The sequence below is a fragment of the Pelodiscus sinensis genome, chromosome 31 (genome assembly GCF_049634645.1).
Source record: "Pelodiscus sinensis isolate JC-2024 chromosome 31, ASM4963464v1, whole genome shotgun sequence".
Taxonomy (NCBI): Eukaryota; Metazoa; Chordata; order Testudines; family Trionychidae; genus Pelodiscus; species Pelodiscus sinensis.
The window spans coordinates 8139245-8152776 of NC_134741.1; the positions used below are offsets into that span (position 1 = coordinate 8139245).

Sequence of the window (13532 nt, forward strand, 5' to 3'; positions counted from 1 at the left end):
GGAGGCTCAAGGCAGGAAGTTGGGGGAGGGGTTGTGATAGGACAGTACCTGTAAGAAATTAAAATGTGGAGTGTGGGAGGCTCAAGGCAGGGACTTGGTGAGTGGGGGGGGGGGGCTCAGGGCAGGGGTGAGGATGTGGGACGGTAGAGAAGTCAGGGCACAGGATCTGGGATATGGGGGAGGCTTGGGGCTGGGACTGTGTGTGTGTGTCGAGGGGATCCCTCTGCTCTGTGCTCCCTGAGGCCCTTTAACACACATGGACTGACCTGGGCGCAGGCCAATGAGGGGGGTTTCAGTGAAGCTACATGTAAATGGATCCCTCTAGCAATCCCTGCCAGCCACACGCACAGGGGGAGGGGACTTTAGCCAAGGAAGCAGAAGCAGCCAATCTGAGGGAGGTTTAGAAGCAAAGATGGGCTGCTGCCAGGATGGATGAGGGGATGTCACAGGGCACGAGCATGATAAGGGGAGCAGAGAGGGCCCTGCTGCACCGAGAGACATGGCAAAGCCTGGGATTGAGCCAGGGACCTTTAAATGTTTCATCTAAGGCTCCGCACACTGAGCTGCCAACAAACCCGTCTGGCTCATTATTTACTGTCCAGGATGTTTGGCAGCCGTGTCACAGCCTGAGTGTTGCTCAGCACTAGCAGGAGACAGGGAGGGACAAAATGGTCCTTTCAGAACAACCCCCAGCCCTAACCCCAAGGACCAGCCCTTCCCTCCACCCTTACTGGGGTCTGCTGGGAATTGCCTGGATGCCAACCCACCCCAGTGTCAGCCTAAGGACTGACTGGTCTGTAAAAGTTGCATCATGGAAATTAGGAAGCAGCTAAAGTGACTCTGGTGGGACTTGAACCCACAGCCTTTGAATGTCTTGCTGGACTCACATTAACCACTACAGCTTAGAAGTCCAACATGCTTTCCATTGCACCCCAGAGCCTGATGGGCTGGTGAGTTGGATATCTCCGCTCTCTGCTTTGCCACTGGGGGGGGGTCTGTCTCTTTTGGGAGAGAAGGTAAGAAGAGGGAGGGGGCCACTGAAATTAAAGGGTAGAGCTGTAACTGGAGAATGTGGGCATCGATCCCACTGCCTCTCGCATGCTAAGCAAGCGCTCTACCACTTGAGCTAATTCCCCTGCTGGCAAAAGGCTTTGCTGCCTCACCCACCTTGTTCCAGAGCCCACAACATCCCTGCGAGTGCTACTTGTGAGACTCACACCCGTGGGCCGGCTAGCTCGGAGGTTTAGGACATGGTGCTCATATCACACTGATGCGTCTTAAGAGCAAGCCCCTTATTTCAAGCTATAACAGGCTCGCCATTCCAACGTCCCTACATGCGGATTTATTTCGAAGTGCTGTGTAGCCAGCCCCAAATTACAAAATAAGCTATTTCAAAATACAGGCAGTCCCCGAGTTATGCGGATCCGACTTATGTCGGATCCACAGTTACGAACGGGGCCCTTCCTCTCCCTGGTCTCCAGCAGACCAGGGAGAGGAAGCAAAGCGGCGGAACACGCGGCCAGCTGACAGCCCAGACGCGTCTGGGCTGTCAGCTGGCTGCGTGTTCCGCGGCTTTGCTCTGCTCTGCTCTGCTCTGCTCCCCCTCCCCCCGGTCTGCAGACCAGGGGGACGGGGAGCAGAGCAGAGCAAAGCCGCAGAGCCCTAGGGCAGCAGGATAGCCACAGCGTGTCTGGGCTGTCCCGCTGCCCCCGTGCTCCGCGGCTTTGCTCCGGACGCCTGTGGTACAGCAGCTGGGGCGCTGCCGGTAGGTCCCGTAGCGCCGCTCTGGGCGCCACTGGACCAACCCAGCAGCACCCCAGCTGCTCTGCCCCAGGTGTCCCCAAGTCAGCAGCTGCTGAAAATGACCAGTGGCTGACTACAGGAAGCCCCTGCCCCGGGCTTCCTGGAATCAGCCGCTGATCAGTTTCAGCAGCAGCTGACTTGGGGATGCCTGGGGTTCTTAAGTTGAATCTGTATGTAAGTCAGAACTGGCGTCCAGATTCAGCCACTGTTGAAACTGATCAGTTTCAGCAGCAGCTGAATCTGGACGCCAGTTCCGACTTACATACAGATTCAACTTAAGAACAAACCTACAGTCCCTATCTTGTACGTAACCCGGGGACTGCCTGTAGGCACATTGATTATTTTGAACTATGGGATGCACCCCTAGTGAGTTAGAGCTGAACTCTGCCCCCAGCTCCCTGCTCCACCCACCCACCTACCTACTGACTCCCTCGCTGCCATGGGGCTGTTTGCATTGGCCTCTTCTCTCTGTAGCCAGGCTTCAGCAGGACTGAGACTCAGGCAGCAGAATGTGACCCAGCTCCCTGCACCTGGGCCCTGCATTTCTCATCTCTTCAGAGACACTTGCCAGTGGAGGAATAAATCACAGTCACATGAGTGTAGATTATGAAACTTTGTAGCTGTTGTTGCCTTGGAAACTCCCCACAGACCTTCCCCTGGGGTCCCAGGCAGCCGCTCACACTGCACAGCTCACTTCGAGGTGAGGGTGCTGTGTAGACGTGCCCGTCCTGTTGAGGGCCAGCCTCCTGGGGGGAGGCTCTGGCCACTTCATTTCCTCGTGTCTCTCAGGGTGTGTTTACACTGCAGGGCTACGTCTACACTGCAGGCTTTTTGTGCAAGAGCAACTGCTCTTGTGTAAAATCTTGCAGAGCGTCTACACTGAAGGCACATTTTTGCGCAAGTAAATTTATAGTGCAGCATCAGACAACAGGGCTTCTTGCACAGAAGTTATTGCTCTCCCCACGAGGAATAAGCCCTCTTGTGCAAGAACTCGTCCACAAGGAGGCAGTGTGGACGGGCAACAGGGGTTTCTTGCTCAAGAAAGCCGAATATCTAAAATGCCCGTCAGAGCTTTCCTGCGCAGGAGACCGTCCACACTGCCATGGCTGCTTTTACAGAAAAGCACTTCTCTTGTGCAACAGCACATGGCAGTGTGGACACACTGTTGGGCAAGACCTTTTGCACAAAACAGTTCTTGAGCAAGAAGTCTGCAGGGTGGATGTAGCCAGGGGGTGTTTGGGTTTGTTACCAGCACTGAGCTTTGTACAACAGCCAGGGAACATTGTGAAAAGCCAAAACCTTCCTGCCCTGGGTGTCCTTGGCCAGTCAGCAAGTGGCAGAAAGGTTCCCTGAAGTGCTGACTTCAGGTGATTTGAAGCAAATTGTAACAACTCAGATGAGGTGGCCGAGTGGTTAAGGCGATGGACTGCTAATCCATTGTGCTCTGCACGCATGGGTTCGAATCCCATCCTCATTGGGTGTTTGCAGCCCTTTTTCTTGCCTCTCCCAGAGGTTCAGTGCCAGCCTCTCCTGCAACCCTGCCTGCCCCACAGGGGAAATCTCCACAGAAACACTTCCAGCTGGGACCCCCAATCCCTTCTGCCCTCAAGGGGAAACCTCACAAAGGAGATTCCAGGCAGCCAGGCCATGGGGGTCTCTGAGATGCCCCAGCCCTGCAGCCTGTCCCACCTGGCTGTTGTCATGGTCCCTCTGTGAGGTCACTGCCTCCCAGCCAATGAGCTGAGGTTCTGCAAAAGTTTCTTGTGATGTCACTGCTGCCTTGCAGGCTCATGTCCTGCCCGTGGCCAGCCCCTTGGCATGTGTGAGCTGCTCCCCCTGCCCCTGTCACTCAGGGCTGGTTCTGGGGTTCAAGCAGGGAACATCAGAGGCTGCTCAGGGGGCCACATTGCTAGGCCAGGGGCCCTCCTGTGGGGCTGTGAGTGTTGCTGTCCCTGCTGTACAGACAGGGCCATAGAGCCTCAGGAGGCTGCAGTGGTGGGAGACACTTCCCTGGTTTCAGGAGCTAGATGAGATTTAAAGTCCCATGACTTGGAGCCAGCTACCGATACCCATGGAAAGCTGATTTTCAGAGGGGTGTGATCAGCCCTTCCTGTGTATCTGGCTTCTTCAAAGGGGCTTAATCAGGAGCTAAAAGTTGAAGAAGGGACAGTTAGAAGGTGAATTTCTGTCTCTGGCACTGTCCCACCTGACAAAGAATTTACATTCCTCTGCTTTCTGAGACAGTTGAGAAGGATGCTCCACAGTGGCTCTCTCTCTTTCACTCTCTCTGCAGGCGCTGTTCAGACCCCTCACTAGCCAATGCTGGTGTTAGGTTCAGCTCTGAGTGCTAAAATCCCAGGTGTGCAAAGTCAGAATGAAGGGGATGCATTTTGCTCTAGAAGTGACAGCCGGAGGGAGGTGGCTGGAGCAGAGCAGGGTCTTTCTGGAGACAAAGCGGAGCCTGAGGATGAGAAGGCCCATGAGAGGCAGAGACTCCAGAGCGGGGGGGCTAGTTATTTGGTCTGGCAAACTGGCATGGCCCAGTCTGGCTGCTTTGATGTTCTATTTGGCTGTTCTTGTCCCCTCTGGGCAAGGGAGAATGGACCCTCCCCGCATCCTGAAGTGAACATTAAATGGCCTGTGAAAGGCTAGTGTAGGTGAGCAAGGAGACATGCTTTATGTGTCCCTGATGGTCTAGTGGTTAGGATCCAGCACTTTCACTGCTGTGGCCTGGCTTCAATTCCCAGTCAGGGAAGCCCCCAGCAACTTTTACCAAACAACTCCATAGTCAACTTTCATGGCCTTAGTCAACTTTATTGCCACATGTTACAGCAGCTGTGACCCAAGAGGTTAACTCAGGCTCCTTTCCCACCTCTCCCTTACTGCTAAAAAAAGGGTCTAACGGTGCCAGCAGCCTTTCAGAACATCCCCCAGCCCTTCCCTCCCCCTTGGCTGGGCACTGCCTGGGCTCAGGCCTCCCGGGTGCCAGCCTAAGGGCTCTGGAGGGGACAGGGCAGCTCCAGGGGCAGAGTCCTTTTTTCTGCAGTAGTTCAAACCCAGCCCCTTGGTTCCAACCCCCCCTCCCCCCCCCCAGCCCTCTCCTGCTGGTAACACAAACAGGACTTTTCCCTGTTGAAAGAACAAACTCTCTGGTTTTTATGTGGGGAGGGGCTGGGGAAAGACCCTGGGAGGGGGCTGGGAGGAAGGGCTAAGGCTGGCACCTTCCTCTGGTGGTCCCACTGCCTCATGTCAGGGGCCTCAGCAGCGCTGGGGGGTGGCTCCAGGGGGAGAAGCTGGTTCAGGGGAACATGAGCTGCTGGGCCACTGAAGCAGGCCACCAGCAGCAGCCTCTGTGCAGGGCACACATGCTCCAGGCCTCCCAGTCATATTGAGTCTCCCTGTGTGGCTTGGGCTCCAGAGCCTGCCCCCCAGCTGGTGCCTTGAGGTAGCCACTGCAGCAGCAGGAATTTGGGCATCAGGTCCCCTGCTTTTGGGCATAGGAAGCCAGGCCAACACCCTTTTAGCCACTGGGGCTGTGCAGGCTGGAGCGTCCCCCTACCAGATCTGTGCCCTGCTTCTTGCAAAGCTCACATTTTTGCTTCTTTCTGCTTCCCTGTCCATAGCAGGCAGCTAAAGGAAGGGAAGTTACCAAACCAAACACCACTGTTGCCAGCATGGGGCTTGAACCCATGACCTTGGCATTATTAGCACCACACACTAACCAACTGAGCTAGCCAGCCTACAAAAGTGCATTTCACCAGTGGCCCTTTCAAGAAAGGCGTCTCAGGCAGCTGCAGGGACGTCTCTGCAGCTGCCAATGGCTCTTCTCTGACAGGACCACTAGCGACTCGCTGTGACGTGGGCTGGCTAGTCCAGCTGGTTTGAGGGTTGGCCAAAGTGGCTAGCGGCTGGCAGACCCAGGGCAAAGAGAAGCCGGAATCTCTTGCTGCCAGCACCTTGCCTTCCAGCTTCTTCCCTGCCAGCAGCAGCTGCAGCCCCTTTCGGCCACTGGGTCAGCCCGGGAAGGGGGGCAGGAAAGGGGCCTCAGATTCCAGGGTTCTGAGTCCTGAGCGCTGCCCATGACACCAACCACCCCTCAATCAACTGGGCCAAACTGGTGCCCAGTTCATGCCCACTAGGACCTGCTTTACTTGGTTTCTTTCCACCCAGAGCCCCCTTCTTCTCCTGGGCTGTGAGGAACATCACTGGGATACTCTCATATCCCAGCACAGGGCCATCTCTCCAGTGACAGGAGACAGGGCTGGGCTTCTGACCTACTCCACCGACACCTCCCGTTAGTCAGCTCCATCACTCAGTGCATGCCAGGGAGCTGAGTGATTGTGCCCTTGAGTGGCATTCTCAGCCAGCCAATCAGCTTTGTGAGGAGGTTCATGGAGGCGGGGCAAAGAGCTCTCTTGTTAGGCCAGCAAGGAAGCAGCCAAGGCCCCACCCCCAGGGAGCTGGCTGGAGACCACGTGGAGGGAGAAGCTGCCTCTCCCCTGTGTAGCAGGCACTTTCCCAGTGGGCAACTCCCAGGGGGAGAGGAATAGCTGTTGCTCAAGAAGCCCTGTTTTCTGATGCAGTGTAGATGCTCTGCAAGTTTTTGAACAGCTGCTCTTGTGCAAAAAGCCTGCAGTGTAGACGTAGCCCTGCAGTGTAGATGTAGCCCTGCAGTGTAGACACAACCTGAGAGAGACAAGGAAATGAAGTGGCCAGAGCATCCCCCCTGCTGTCTAGTACACAACAGGGTGGGTACGTCTACACAGCACCCTCACCTCGAAGTGAGCTGTGCAATGTGAGCGGCTGCCCAGGACCCCAGGGGAAGGTCTGTGGGGAGTTTCCAAGGCAACAACAACTACAAAGTTTCATAATCTACACTCATGTGACTGTGATTTATTCCTCCACTGGCAAGTGTCTCTGAAGGGATGAGAAATGCAGGGCCCAGGTGCAGGGAGCTGGGTCACATTCTCTTGCCTGAGTCTCAGTCCTGGCTGAAGCCTGGCTACAGAGAGAAGAGGCCAATGCAAACAGCCCCTGGTAGCGAGGGAGTCAGTACGTGGGTGGGTGAAGCAGGGACCTGGGGGCAGAGCTGGGCTCTAATTCACGAGGGGTGCGTCCCATGCTCAGAATAAGTGATGCAAATTGTGCAGCTTATTTCAAGTCAATTTTGAAATAGTTTATTTTGTAATTTGACGCTGGCTACACAGCACTTAGTTCCAAATAAATCGCTGTTCTGAAACATCCCTCCCTCCTCCTGCCATGAGGTTTGCAGGGACGTTGGAATAGCGAGCCCGTTATGGCTTGAAACAAGGGGCTTGCTCTTAAGATGCGTGATATGAGCACCACGTCCTCTAAGCCTCCGAGCTAGCCGGCCCACGGGTGTCAGTCCCACAAGTGGCTCTTTCAGAAAGGAGCTTTGGACAGCCACAGGGACGTTGTGGGCTCTGGAACAAGGTAGGTGAGGCAGGAAAAGTTTTTGTAGGCAGGGGAATTAGCTCAAGTGGTAGAGTGCTCGCTTAGCATGCAAGAGGCAGTGGGATTGATGCCCACATTCTCCAAGTACAGCTCCATTCTCACCCCTTATTTTCACTGGGTTCAGTGGCTCCTCCCTCTTCTTACCTGCTCTCCCAAAAGAGTCAGACCTGGCTCCTCTTTCTTTCCCCCCAGCAATTGCCATCCTGCAAAGCAGAGTGGAGATAACAAACTCAGCAGTTTGTCTGGCTCTGTGGTGCAATGGAAAGCATGTTGGACTTGTAAGCTGTAGTGACTAGGGTGAACCCAGTTTGACATTCAAAGTTTGTGGGTTCAAGTTGCACCAGAGTCACTTTAGCTGCTTGCTCATTTCCAGGGAACCGCTTTTACAGACCAGGTAATCCTTAGGCTGGCACCAGGGTGGGCTTGAGTCCAGACAGTTCCCAGCTGACCCGAGTGAGGGTGGAGGGAAGGGCTGGTTGTTGGGGTTGGGGTTGGGGCTGGGAGTTGTTCTGAAAGGCTGCAGGTGCCGTTAGACCATTTTGTCCCACCTTGTCTCCTACTAGTGCTGAGCAACACTCAGGCTGCGTCTACACTACACTGTTCTTCTGGAAAAACCTACGCAAATTTCAAAACCCAATTTGTGTAGCTTTTTCTTCTGCTATTTTTGGAAGAAGCTTTTCCGACATTTGGCCTGTTACACTGGGCAAGTCACACAAGGGAGGCAGCAGGCAGAGCCGGCCCAATGCACCAGCCTGCCAGGGCAGGGGAGGCCAAGCCACAAGCTATTCTGTTACTAGCTCTTTCTAACACCCTGCTCTGTGGGGGAGGGGGAGGGGGAGGGGGAGGGGGAGGGAGGAGAATGCACCTTGTGAACACTCCTCCTCTTGTTCTCATGGAAGCGACTAACCTGAGCTGCCAGCTCCTCATTTCTTCACCAGCCCCTTGAGATTTGTAGCTCAAAGCTGGAGCTGCTGTGGAACGAGGTGAAGCTACAGAAGCTGATGGGGGACAATCAGCGGGCGGAGGGTTATTTTTTCTCCTCCCTAAGCTGATGTGGCTAGAACTGAGGAGAAGAAAATCCTCTTTCCTTCTCCTCAGAAGATGGAAATTGCAGTTGGGTCTCTCTCTGGTTCTACTAAAGCTGGGCCCCAGGACTAGACTTTTTCTTTCTAAAACGCTGATGAAAGCCAAGAGCAAATTGCTTGTAGACTGAGAGTGTGAGTTAAAGGAGGGCATTGCCCAGCAGGGTGCTTGAACCCATGACCCTGAGATTAAAAGTCTCATGATCTACCAATTGAGCTAGCCAGGCTGCGTGCAAAAGTTTTCCTACTATGCCATCATAGGGTAGCAGGAACCGAGAGTTCTCAAGTGCCCAACTCAAGGCTCTTTCTTGCCCCTTATGGGGGGTTCTGGTCTGTGGGGAGGTTTGAGCTCAAATCCCCCTCCTGACACACCCACTTCTTTCCCCACATGGAACGGCCCCATTTCCATCTCTCCAGTGACAGGAGAAGGGGCCGGTTTCAGGATTTCTTTTACCGTTGCAACAAGGGGAGATGGAGGAAAATCAACCCCCTTTGCAAGCTTTGTTCTTCTGGCATCAAGTGTGACAGGATGGGTGACATGCCATGCTGACCGCCAGCCACCATGACCAAACCTCTGAGAAGGAAAATGTATTTTGTTAAAAGGAACAATGTGAAGTGTGTATGCAGCTGACTGAACGTGACCTTGCATTGTGTGTGAGAGATAGTGAACCTACTAAAACCAGCCTGATCTAGCTTTTCTGCTGCAAGGATGGGACTAACACCCATGTAACTAAGTTTATCTCTGCATATTGAGATAAAAGTAGCTTTAAGCATTAAGCCAATCATAACGCTGTCACTAGCTGATGTGATGTCTATTCTATTTTGTGTGCAACCATGAATGTATATAAGGTTACCATGGACATTTGATTTTGGAAGTCTTTCTTTTGAAACTTCCCACAGCTCTTAATAAAAGTGTTTCTCTCCTTCCAACCCTGAGTCTGGATTTCCGTGACACCTCAGACCAGCTGGACTAGCCAGCCCACATCACAGTGAGTCGCTAGTGGCCCCTCAGAGAAGAGCCATTGGCACCTGCAGTCATCCCTGCAGCTGCCAGAGGCACCTTTCTGAAAGGGCCATTTGTGAGCTCATTTCTGGAAGGCCAGCTAGCTCAGTTGGCTAGAGCGTTGTGTTAATAATGCCAAGGTCATGGGTTCAAGCCCTATGCTGGCCACAGAGATGTTTGCTGTGGTAATTGTCCCCACCTGCCCTTTAGCTGCCTGCTATGGACAGAGAAGCAGAGACAGGCAAGAGGCTGAGACCTTTGCAGGAAGCAGGGCAGAGTACTGGCAGGAGGAGGCTCCAGCCTGCACAGCCCCAGTGGCAAAAAAGGCCTTGGCCTGGCCTGCTTTCCCTAATGGCAGGGAAAACTCTTCTCTTCCCTCCATTGTCCCCAATGGGGTGATCTGATGCCCAAATTCCTGCTGCTGCAGTGGCTACCCCAAGGCTTCCTGCAGTGGGCACATTCCTCCAGCCCAAGCCACAGAGGGAGTCTCCATATGTCCAGGAGGCCTGGGGCATGTGCCCGGCCCACAGCGCTGCTCCCAGTCACCTGCGTCAGCGGCCCTGTGTGGCCGTGTTCTTGCGCAAGAAGCCGTCAGACAGAGCTGTCATGTGCCGTTCCACTGTTTATTGTCAAGAGGGGTTTCTTGAGCATGAAGGAGCAGTGTGATAGTCTACGCTTAGCCTCATTTGCACAAGAACCTGCCAGTGTGAACATGGCCCCTCTGCTTTCTGTCTAAGCTTAAAAATTTTTGTGTGAAGCAGGGAGATTCTAGCGCCTTCCTAGGCAAGTGAGTCTGAATCCTGCACCACGACCTCAGTGGGACCCGCTGGTGAGATGTTGGTTTGCTGCAAATCCTTGGTAATGCCAGTGTTTGGCTTCCTTGGCTGTGTCTACGCTGCGCATTGCTGAGCAATAAGATATGCAAATGAAGGGTGGGGATGAATATTGCCACACCTCATTTGCATACCTAATGAGCCATCATTTTTGCAGCACAGGCTTTTGTGCAAGAAGGAGCTGTCTACACTGCTCCTTCTTGCACAAAAAAACCCTCTTGTGCAGAGCCGTTCCTCTACTTATTGTCAGGAACCCTCGTGCCACTTGGCAGGAAAATCCAGTTCTGACCAGACTCTGAGCAACCAGTGCCTGAGGGGATCCAACATGGATCCCTAGGTCACAGGTCACAAGGCTCCATTTAGTGGCCCCAGTTACTGACCTAAACACCATCATAACACGACGGCTACGTCTACACTGCAGCCTTCTTGTGTAAGATCTGTTTTGCACAAGCGTTCTTGTGCAAAAGGTCTTCAACAAGAGCACGTCCACACTACCAAGTGCTTTGCACAAGCGATGTGCTTTTGTGCAAGAGCATCCATGGCAGTGTGGTTGCTCTCTTGCGCAAGTAATCTCTGATGAGCATTTTAGCCATACAGGTTTCTTGCACAAAAAATTCATGTTGCCTGTCTACACTGCCCTCTTGTGGAAGAGCTCATGTGCAGGAGGGCTAATTCCTCATGGGGAGAGGAATGTCTCTTTTGAAAGAAGCCCTGTTTTCCAACGCTGTACTGCAAATTTACTTGTGCAAGAACACTCATGCAGTGTAGATGCTCTGCACATTTTTATGCAAGGACAGTCATTGTTGTGCAAAAAACCTGCAGTGTAAATGCAGTCTAAGGGTTTGTATGCACTTAAACAGTTCACATACAATGAAAATCCAAGAAAAGTGCATGTCTCCATTAAATCAACACTCACTGAGGGGGCACTTGAACTTGAACCAAGGACTACTTGATCCGCAGTCAAACACTCTGCCACTGAGCTACACCCCCTATATAAGTGCAATGTCTACAGCTAGTATTGAGAAGTCAGTAGTGAACAAGAGACTTTTGTGTAACACATCTCAGCTGGGATGGACCCTCACTGATCCTAGATTGTGACTGGTCCTAACAAGGGGTGTGTCTAGCCTACCTAGTTTTGTCGACAAAAGTGGACTTTTGTCGACAAAACTATACCAGCGTCTACACTACCGCTGAGTTCTGTCGACATAACGTCGACAGAACTCATCAGTTTTGTCGACGCTGGTATACCTCATTTTACGAGGCATAACAACTTCTGTCGACAGAACTCTGTCGACAGAAGGTGTTATTGCCTGTAACATTGCGTCCAGACTACTGAGTTCTGTCGACAAAGCAGCTTGCTTTGTCGACAGAACTCAATGTGTCTGGACGCTCTTTGTCGACAGAAGTTTTGTCGACAAAACGCGGTAGTCTAAACATACCCAAGGAGTTTGTCCTGAAAGCAGCAAAACTGGGGCAGGACAGAGGTTCTGTCCACATGAAAAAGTTCTTTTGGAACTATGGCTGTTATTCCAAAATAACAATGCCAGAGTCTACACAGCAATTCCGTTAGTTTGAAATAACTCTGAAATAACGGATGGCTGATTCCAACTTCTGTAGACCTCACTGTACGCAGAAAAATGCCTATTCTGAAATAGCTATTTCAAAATAAGGCATGTATACATGCTCCACTTCTGCTATTTCAAAATAGCCCCTCCCCAAGGCCATTCTAAGTTATTCAACCTGGGGCTCTAAATCAAGGTAGCGTGTCTACATTAAGCCTCCTCGGACTCATTTTGAGGTTTCCCTGGAGTGTAGATGTGCTATTTTGAAATAAACTATTCCAGAAGAGCTTATTCTGAAATAAACGTGCCGTGTAGACGTAGCCAGACAGTCCTGAGAGATGAAGCAGCAGGAGGGAAGCCAGGAGAGCAGAGGCCAGTCTGAGACTTGAGTGTCCCAGGTGTCTACCCCAGCCCTCGCAGCTGGGTTCCATGGTGTAAGGGGCAGCACTCAGAACTCTGCACCCTAAGTTCAAATCTGAGTGGGACAGTCTGGGGTGGTTGCTGGGAGGTCCTTGTGCTCCAGGCTTTCTGGGTTCCTTGTCCTGAGGTTCACTAAGAAGTTTTTTTGCTTGTCTGAGGCCCAGTATAGCTTCGTGAGCAGACTTGTGCTCAGGTGACTGATGCCATTGCAGCTGCAGGGTAGGTGGCCCATGCTGGAGGGAGCTAGAGAGTGGGAGCAGAACAGAGGGGGGTTGTATACTTTGGGAAGGGTCCTGGCTCCCAGCCACACGCCTTGGCACAAAGACCATCGGTCCCTGCACAAAGTGCATTGTGGGAGTGAGAATTGGGGCAGCAGGAAAGGGGCAGGCCCCTCAGCACCAGAGAGAAGATGGGAGTGAATCCTGCTACCTCTCACATGCAAAGGGAGCACAAACCCACTTGCAACTCATCTCTAGTGCTCTGGCCTCCAGCAGCTTTGTGCCCCACTAGGGTGGGTTATTTCAGAGACCAGAGAGGAAGAGGGAGGAGTCTCTGGATGTGTGGAGCCCCCGACTCTGCCTGTGAAAAAAAGGAACAAGGGCACAGGCAGAAACTTCAATTCCATGTTGTGCTTCTTGACTTTTTCAATCTAAGGACTTTGAAGAAAGACTTCAAACATCTGCTCCAGTGGCGCAATGGGTCAGCGCACAGTACTTATAAGGCAGTACTTGTAGGAGACATGCTGAGGTTGTGAGTTCAAACCTCACCTGGAGCACCCCTTTTGAGTCCCTGCTGGGTTGTCCCCTTGCAGTGGTTCCCAAACTTTTCGGCATCACTCCCCCCTCCATTTTTGATTTGTGAAAACCCTCATGCCCCCCTCCAAAATAGCAGCAAAACTTGTTGAGCAAAAAAGAAAAAAAATTGATGGGGGGAGGGCTGGGTCACCTCATGCCCCCCCTGGAATTTCTTCACACTCTGTCTTCTTCCCGGCCCCCCTCCCTGGGCTGGCCCCAGAGCTCAGGGCCTGGTCAGCAAGTGAGACTCGCCCACCAGTCAAAGCTGTGTCCCTGCTCTCAGTCCGTCCCTCACAGGCCCTGTGGGCTGCTGGAGGGCTGAGCCCGTCGCCCAGGCCTGGCGCGGGGATGGAACATGGGGCACGTTTCCCCCTGTGAGCGTGTGCGGGGGCAGGAGGGAGCCACACGGGCCCGGCTGAAGGTTTTGTGCTGGGGCTGGAGGCTTGAGCCCGAGCTGTCGGCCTCAGCGGGACTTGCTCCTCCCCCCTCTCCTGCCTTGCTGCCTCCTTTGGCCAGCAGCGCTCGGGGCAGCCGGGAGAGCCGGCACCAAGGGCAGAGGA

At 53.2% G+C, this 13532-nt stretch overlaps 6 non-coding genes across 6 annotated transcripts; 4 read left to right on the forward strand and 2 right to left on the reverse strand.

The window, feature by feature from the left end:
* Positions 1-835: 835 nt before the first annotated feature.
* Positions 836-940, reverse strand: TRNAR-UCU (transfer RNA arginine (anticodon UCU)). Its single transcript has 2 exons — positions 904-940; positions 836-871 (listed from the first exon to the last, which is right to left on the reverse strand). It is a non-coding gene; the product is annotated as a tRNA-Arg (tRNA).
* A 2258-nt stretch (positions 941-3198) lies between these two features.
* On the forward strand, positions 3199-3280 carry TRNAS-GCU (transfer RNA serine (anticodon GCU)). The gene has a single exon. It is a non-coding gene; the product is annotated as a tRNA-Ser (tRNA).
* Positions 3281-4486: 1206 nt separating this feature from the next.
* Positions 4487-4558, forward strand: TRNAE-UUC (transfer RNA glutamic acid (anticodon UUC)). Its single transcript has one exon. It is a non-coding gene; the product is annotated as a tRNA-Glu (tRNA).
* Positions 4559-9457: 4899 nt separating this feature from the next.
* Positions 9458-9531, forward strand: TRNAI-AAU (transfer RNA isoleucine (anticodon AAU)). Its single transcript has one exon. It is a non-coding gene; the product is annotated as a tRNA-Ile (tRNA).
* Positions 9532-11114: 1583 nt separating this feature from the next.
* On the reverse strand, positions 11115-11186 carry TRNAC-GCA (transfer RNA cysteine (anticodon GCA)). The gene has a single exon. It is a non-coding gene; the product is annotated as a tRNA-Arg (tRNA).
* A 1673-nt stretch (positions 11187-12859) lies between these two features.
* Positions 12860-12953, forward strand: TRNAI-UAU (transfer RNA isoleucine (anticodon UAU)). The gene is made up of 2 exons: positions 12860-12897; positions 12918-12953. It is a non-coding gene; the product is annotated as a tRNA-Ile (tRNA).
* The last annotated feature ends 579 nt before the right edge of the window (positions 12954-13532 follow it).